General features: G+C 39.5%; 1 pseudogene; it reads left to right on the top strand.

Moving 5' to 3' along the window:
• Positions 1 to 6,997, top strand: part of LOC121929108 — a 12,964-nt pseudogene extending 5,967 nt beyond the window's left edge.
• The last annotated feature ends 1,630 nt before the right edge of the window (positions 6,998 to 8,627 follow it).

The raw sequence follows: 8,627 nt of genomic DNA, 5'->3' as shown, positions 1-8,627 counted from the left end.
GGGTTACGAAAGCGGCCGCGGAACGAATTACTTTCGTAACCCGAGAAGCCTTCGTAAGCCGAATTGCCATAGGCGCTAATGGGGAAAAGCCGTGATTCCGTGCGAAAAAGCCGAAAAAAGCACCAAAAGTTTTTTCGTAACCCGAAAAAACATTCGTAACCCGGAACAATAATTCCCTATGGGATTTTTTCGTATCCCGAAAATTTCGTAACCTGGGTATTTCGTATCCCGAGGTACCACTGTACTCATGTTGAAAACGAAAACTTACTCAAGGCAAATTATGAAGAATTCAAAATAAATATTTGGCCACATGCATTTAAAATAAGTGGTCCAATATAAATAGATACTTTATTGCATGTGTTTTGGAGTGGTCTTCTTCAAGTTAGTCAAACTAGAACCTTTTTTTTTTTTTTTTAACAGTGATTGAAGTTGGCTTTGTAATTTTCATTCTGGCTCTACTGCTGTGTGGGAGAAATGTGTACAGCCTTCTAGTAATTCAATGTGAGTAGAACTATTGGACACAATAAAAAAGACTATGAAGTCTAGGAATACTATCAACTTAACTTTCTTAAACAAAAGGTCACTGATGGCTCCTGCATCAGGTGTCACCCAGTGCCAGGGGGGCTTCTGGGAGCAGGACTTCTGAGGATGAGACTTCTGTGTTCTGCAGGAGGGACTTCTGGGGGCAGGAGTTCCACTTTCTGGGGGAGGACTTCTGGGGGGGCAGAAATTCAAGTGGGGAAAACCAAGGCACTCTCTCAGCTTCAGGCTAGCAATAGCACACATACACACCAACAAAACATGCCAAGAAAACTTCATGATAGTTTCACCTTAGGGTCACCATCAGTCAGAAATGACTTGAAGGCACCTCAGACACAAGTCATGCTCTCTCAGCCTCAAGGGATGGCAAGGACAACCCCCCCCCCTCTGCCCCTTCCCCCATCCTCCTAGCTCTGGGAGCCAGTTAAAGGCATGGGAGAAGGAGGAGCAGGTGTGCACCTGCTCCACTCCTTCCTCTGCCCTCCTCTGAGTAAACAGAACAGAAGGGCAGGGGAAGAGAAGGAACAGGTGTGCTCCAGCTCTTCCTCTTCCCCTGCCCTCCCATCCTTTTAACTACCTTCCCAATGACAGTTGAAGGGACAGGAGGGTGGAGGAAGAGAAGGTGCTGGTGCATGTACTGGCTCAGAGAGCTCTGCATGCCAGAGATGGCACACATGCCATAGGTTCACCACCACTGCCATAGGCTAACATAATGCATGGCAAGCTGCTTTCAGAAGTGTTTCCAATATGGCACGAATGCTATTGTATATATAACTCTTTGGGCCAAAGGACCAACTATTTTGAATCATGAAATGTGTGCAAAAGTGTGCTGACTACCAGGTATATGTTTGGGATACTTTATGGTAGAGGAGAAAATTACTAAAATATATTTCTCAAGCTGTATACCAATAATTTATTTTCCACTTTAGAGGTCAAAATAATCAATGTACAAACAATATCTGAAAGCACAATTTCACAGAGTAACTTATGGATATTAATCATATTACAAAATTAAGCTCTTCAAAAGTCTCAATCTGTATCTGAAACAGAATAGAAGTTATTATTTAATCATGTTACTCCCCTACCAAGAAACAGAAAATAGTGATATGGATCCTAATTTATTTGTTTATTTATGGGAAGCTTTCCCATCCTCATTTCCCCTCTGTTCCCTCCCTAAAGTTCTGAGATGGTTGGAACTCTTTCAGAACATTATGGGATGATGCAGGAGATTCCTGCTTTGAACTTAAGTTAACAAAGACCTCAAACAGATGGGCCAAAAGAAGTGGTTTCAGGCCACTATAGGGGCATGGCATTTAGATGACACATGCCCCCAAAGTGGCTGGAAACTATGCTGTGGACATGCTGGGGGGGGGGGGCTGGATTAAAAAGAAGCTTAAAGAAACCACTCCTTTCAGGAAAGTGCACACTTTCGACCCTACCTATAAATACCTCAATGCTGGTCTGAAAGGAACACTCCATTCTAACCCTAACCCTAAAGTGGGATATAAATGCACCAGTGCCTGTGCGCAATTAAAAAGGACAGAGCCAGCAGTTGGAATGGCAATGAAAGCAAGGGAAAATACAATGCCTCCAATGGCTATAAGTACGACATACACAAACAAGACAGTCCAATACTGGGCATGGGGTGAAGGAGCCATGTAGTGTGGCATAATTGTGTATTGCCAGTGTTTTACTGGGCACACCTCTGCTTCGATGCCCTGTAGAGGGTTTGTGATGAACCTCTCCTTCACCAAACCTCTTTTACTGCAGTGGGCAGCCCTAGAGGGTATTATACACCCACACCATGTGGTCGTGGCATATGAATGTGGGCCACCTTGGGAGCAGGCAGTGTGGTCAGTAGGCTCTCAGTCCACTCTTCGAAAAAACAGCTTCAGGCTGCTCTTTCCTGTCTGTCTACTTGACCCCCTAAAAGCCAAAACATATTGCAAAAATAATCCAGTTTGAGACCACTTTAACCATGAGTTAAGAGCTAATTTGTCTTAATCAGCTATTTACTACTTGATTCACTTGATAGAGTACTTGATAGAGTACTCGTTCCTATTTACAATTTTACTAAGTACTACTATGTATTACTCATTTCTAAGACTGTCAGAGAATAAGCTTTTTCTCCTGGTAGTAAGAGAGATGTATTCTTGATGCTGCAGCATTTGTTATTGTTTAACTCCATCATCAAACCATAGTATATCTTTTACAATTTGATTACTGGAAGCTATTGCCTTATGCATAAAGATGCTCAATAGCCCCATGCTTCCAATTACAAAGAATGAGTAATTACCATTTAAACACATTTTTACAGCTACATTAAACACAGGTCTTAAAAACATCCTTAAATAAAATGCTTGACTTGGAATAATACTAAGATCTTGGAAATTCAGTATTTCAGAGCCATAAATTGTATTTTACAGAATTCTTCTCCCATTCATACTATATATATATATATATATTATGCCAGGGTGAGCCAAGTGCAGCCTGCATACTGTATGTGGCCCATGGGTCCTCAAAGTCTGTTCCACAAAGCCCATAGACCTTCTACAAACAAAAATATTTTCTACCCAGTTTGGAAAGTTTTGGTAGGTTTCTAAGGTATATTTGAGACTTAGAGTGGATGAGGGTGAAAACTCATCCAGATTGTTTTTGTTTGTTTTTTAAATAGAGGCAATCAAGTCTTTGGCATAACAGTGTGGCATGACTTTTGCATGGCAGCGGGAACATGTGGGCAAAAATTTGCTCTAAAATTTCTCCAGAGGACTGAAGTTTTTTTGGGGTGGTGGTGGTGGTGGTGGACCTGAAAAGCAGTTGGAACAGATGAGAGTATGCAAGCAAGAGGTAATAGGTCCAAAACACACTACCAAAATAATCCAGGTTGAAACTGCTTTAGCTGCCCTGGCTCAGTGCTAGGGAATTCTAGGTGCTGCAGTTTTGTGAGACATTTAGCTTTCTCTGCCAGAGAGCTCTGGTGCCACAATAAACCACAGTTCCCAGGATTCCTTAGTAGAAGGAATCTACTAAGGGCAGTTAAAGCGGTCTCAAGATGGATTACTTTTGCTGAGGAGTTTGGACCATAGTTAAGTCCAAAGAATGAGAAAAATGTAACATTCTTTGTCAGTTGTGTCATGAAAATTCTGTTAATAATTGTTTCTTAAAATTGTAAATAATTGTTTCTTAAAATTAGCATCAGTGTGAGCAGAAGCTGAGAAGTCTAGCTGACTAGCTATTATGAAACAGAAACTATGTCTTGTCTGAATTTGCCAGACTTTCTTTGTATTACTTTGTGGTTCTTACTCATTTTTTCTGTCATGAATCCTCCTCTTACAAAGTTCTAGTTAGTGATAACATGCCTTTTCTTAATGTGACCACGTTGTCACTCTTTTCATTGTGTTTAATAACCTTGCCACACTGCAGACTGCAACTGATAATGTTAAGACTGGTAATAATGGTCTGTTGAATGGGAAGAAAGTGCTGAGGGTGCTTTAGTAAACTCAGATATCCATTTTCAAATATATATTAGACTTATTTCTCCTTCTTTGACCTCATTACTAATGAGGTGAACCTTTCAGATTTTTAATTCCTACACTTTAACGATCTTTGCAATTAAATTCTTTAAAAAAAATTTACATCTAATTTGTGCCATTGCACCAGGTGGGCTGAGAAATGTCTGAAATTGCCTTTGTTTTATGCAGTAAGCTGTCTTTTTAGCCACTGCTAAATGACATACTTAATGAGAATCCAGTGCACTTCGCAATCAAGTGTACCAGAAAGCTGATCCCACCCCTTCCAAATCCACTCATTGGATCTGCTGCTGTACAAGGAAGAACACATGAAATATTCAAAATCTGTTTTTCAGTGAACTCCCTGGAATTCCAGCATGCATATACCATATCGCTAAGAATCAGCTGTGTTTATTTTACTGTTCTCCCCTGCACATATTCTCGTATTGTTGGTGGGAAACTGGATAGTCAGAACAACAGCAGCATTTGCCACTCTCAGATGGTTTCTACATCAAGATGTAGCATCATTCAACAAAAATGAAGGACAAATGGACAGGTCACCGTGGTCCTACATGGCCTGGGAATCAGAAACTTGTTTATAGGGAACTGTCTAGAGAATAAGGACAAAGAGGCTGACCTCTGGGCTCAGCTCATGTTTGCAAATGGTAACTAAGTGCATGGGAAGGAATACCTACAGTCTGTGACTAGCAGTCAAAGATAGTGGGGACTACTTTTCCAGCTAATTGGGGAAGGACTGAGATAGGAAAAGGGACTCTTGTAAAGTATTGGATTGAGAACCTTAAGGGGCTGGATTAGGCCATTGGGTCAGAGATTCTTCTCCAAATAGCCCCACCTTCAGAGATCAGTTGGATATCTATTGGCAACATTATCTCATGTTTCCTGGCATGAGCCAATTGCCTCCCCCTTCCAAGCTTTGGAAAACCTTTAGTTGAATAATACTTTTAGTTTTATTCCTCTGTTGCAATTATATATTTTACAGCTTCTCCTATTTTGTTGTTGCTGATTTGATTGCTTTGTTTTTAATTGCATTTTATATTTCATATTTTGCTAGCCCCATGGGTGCAACTATTTTCCCCAAATAAATAATAGCCTGACTCTGAATGAAGCATTAAGCACTTTCAAAAATGTTAATATTCAAATGGTGAAAATGTAAGAAAGAAATGCCCCCCCCAGATTTATCTTTAATGTATTTCCTGTTTAAATCAATGATAAGCTACAAAAATAACCAATGGCTAAGTTGGGGGGGGGTTGATAAGAAAAAAACTAAAATATTCTTCTAAACACCACATTATTCCAAGATACATGTCCTTTTGGTTTTGATGCAATTAGTTTTTTGACCCAGCATTATAAGCATGCTGTTATAAAAACAACCTGACCAGTTTGCTGTGAAATCATATTTATCTGCCAACAAGAGCTTTTCTTTTGGAACTGTCAGCACCATTTGTTGTATAAATGCTGAACTGAAGCTCGCGCTAAAAGAGTAAACAATTCTAACAACTTATTTTTTTAACACTATGAAAAAATAAGGAGGCTGAATTACCCAAACACTCCACTGATGCCAAAAATCCCAATTCAGTGTGCATAGCACTTATGACTTGCAAAACATTTGTGTAGTATATCCCTGCAGCTAACTGAAAAAGTTGACAGATTACTAATTCCTGTGGCCTGATTCTGTAAAACTCCACAGGGAGACAATACAAAGATATGATACAGTTCTTTGCACTTGCATGACTAGAGAGACCAATTCTCTTAAAATGTTCTTCAGTGGGAGACACTCAAGACATGAGCCTGAAATCAACTTCATATTAGTGGAGACCTGTAAGAGGTTTCTTTTCCTCCCCACTTCCCCCTGCCCTTCTCCACCTCACAAGTCACTTAAAACCAGCTCTAGAGAGTTTTCTCCATTTCTGTTGGCCAAGAACGGGGTGCAGGAGATAGGATATTGCCTTCCTTCTGTTCCAGCAGTAGACCAATAGAAGCAACTCACTGAATACTGGCTATAGAAAAGAAAGAAGGTAGTTCCTATTCAGGCTGTTTCCTCCAACTACCACTCATTGGATGCAGACATCCTGCTTGTGAGTCAGAGATGAAGGAGAAATTTATTCACATTTATGTATCAAATATGAATTAAAATCCTGCTATCCTTCAAAATTTACACTTCTCTGAATTTTCCAGTGAAATTCTCCAATTATTTTTGTTTCTGTTATTGTTTTGAATACATATATGCGTATTTTAGAGGAAAATATATTAGAGGAAAATGCATACTAAAGTATACTGATTAGTATAGACAGCTGCATTATATTGGTTCACACAAGTGTGCAGGATTAATATCTGAGGGACCCATTTTGTTGGAGGGCAATTTGCAGCTTCTGAGAGAAGACACTAATTCAGTGTTTGCTTTCTTTTCTTCTTTATTTTTTGGCTTGGATTCATCCTGAAAGCAAATAAATATATTCCATGTTGAAGCACAGGTTGGATGCTGAGAAGCCCATTGTTACAAAACCTTCAACAAGTAATACAAATGACACATTGCAGAGACAGGCCCTGAAGATGATACAACCATCTATTGCAACTTGTCTTATTGGCCCAACAAATGAGCAGGCCAAACCATCAATCAGAGGAATTTTGGAGTGATCAGCTTACCTCAAAGGCTTCCAAACTTGAAGCTGCTGTTCAAACAGATTGCAAAAACACTAGAGGAGTTGTCCAAGGTTCTGATCTGACAACAAAAGGCAATCCTTCATTTTGTGTTGGCTGAGGAGAGCAGGAAAACTCTGTCTGAGGCATTCTGAGCAAATGAAAAGCTGCATAAAGAAACAGATTTAAAAGAAGGTGAAATTGTTTCTCTGAAAGAAGAGAACAAAGACTTTGCAGCCCTGGTGAGCCATGTACAATATAAGAAAAATATGACTGGGCAATTTAACTAGATAAAACACATGGAAATTTAGACCTGGAGGAAGCATAGGAAAAAAGTGGCCTGCAGAGAAAGATTTAGAAGATGGAATTAAAGGGGCAACATTTGTAACTTTCTGATGATTCTATACAGCATTATACAGATCTGCCTACAAACAGAATAATTTTGATAATCTAAAGAGTAAAATGAAATCCCAAGGTCATGTTTTGGAGTATGAAGAGAGAGAAATTCTCTTAAAACTAAATATTCACTTGAAATTCATAATGTGAGTCCTGACTAATAATGTATAGCATTACAAGTTAATATTCTATCCAAAGTGATGGACTACATCTGGCATCTTGCTTAAATGGAAATATTATGTATGAAGCAAGAAGCTGGGTAAACCCAGGTAGAGACAGCCAATCACAGCTCATGCTGTGAACACTGGAGGCGAGTGTTCGGAGTGGTGAGATAGCTTATGTCATACTATTGACAGACTTCATCCATTCTGATTGAACTCAGATGAGAAGAAAGTGCTTTAGTTTGGAGTGCACTTTTCCCCTACTGATGTATCAACTCCCCCCCCCCCCCAATCCAATAGATATCTTCTTCAATACCATGTTCATAATTTGCTGGTTGGGATTACTGGGAAATGTCTTGTGCTTAGCCAGACCATTGTTCGATCTAGATTAGTATTATCTACTATCTACTGACTGCCAGCAATACTCCAGAGTTTTAAGAGAAAAGTCATATCCACCTCACCTGGAAATTGCATGGACTGGATTTGGGACCATTTCCATCCCAAACATGTGGTTTTCTACTCCCCCTCCCCCAGCCAACATAACATTTATTCAGATTCACTCAAACTATTAGATTTTTGAAATTCACTTAAACTAGAACAAACTGGTATAGCAGCACCAGTTAAATGCTCCAAAGTAGACTTCAGACAAAACTGTTGCATCATGCAGATAAATTAAAAAGAAGGATGATAAGACTAAACAGTCCATCCTTCAGGATTTGGAAAGAGTGCTTTCATTATTCATTCTATTTTTTTTTTCAGTTTACTATTATCTGGCCATACCATTTATTTATTATTTAATTTGTATGCCACTTTCTCCCAGGATGGACCAAGGTGGGTCACAGATAAAACATTTTTAAAATCTCAATGTAAGTCTAAACAACTAAAGTCATCTAAAACAATATAAAATCACATAAAAATTATATGAGAAGAAAAATCACTAGCAATTTCATGAGAAGATGACTTACTAGAAAAGACTATTATGCTTGGTGAGGTCAAGGAAGGAAGGAAGACTGCATACCAGATGGATAGACTCAATCAGGGAAGTCATTCGTGAGTCTGCAAGACCTGAGCAGTGCAGCTAAGGATAGGGTGACTTTTTAGGCTGCTTTCACACAGAGGCACTCACCATGCTTAAATCATTGGCAAAATGCTCCAGAAGCATGGAAGTATGATAGCCAGTTGTGCTTCTGAAGCATCATTGAGGCATCCCACTCCTTTCCCATCGACATAGCATTCCTGTAGCAGCCATTTCTTGAATAACAGAAGTTCCCATTATTCAAGAAATGGCTGCTCTGCAAACGCTTTGTCAATGGGAGAGGAGTGGGATGCCTAAATGACACTTCAGAAGCATGACCAGCTATCA

The sequence above is a fragment of the Sceloporus undulatus genome, chromosome 4, assembly GCF_019175285.1.
Source record: "Sceloporus undulatus isolate JIND9_A2432 ecotype Alabama chromosome 4, SceUnd_v1.1, whole genome shotgun sequence".
Lineage (NCBI taxonomy): Eukaryota > Metazoa > Chordata > Lepidosauria > Squamata > Phrynosomatidae > Sceloporus > Sceloporus undulatus.
Note: the sequence above shows the minus strand (reverse complement) of the source record. Positions and strands in the feature narration are given on the sequence as shown.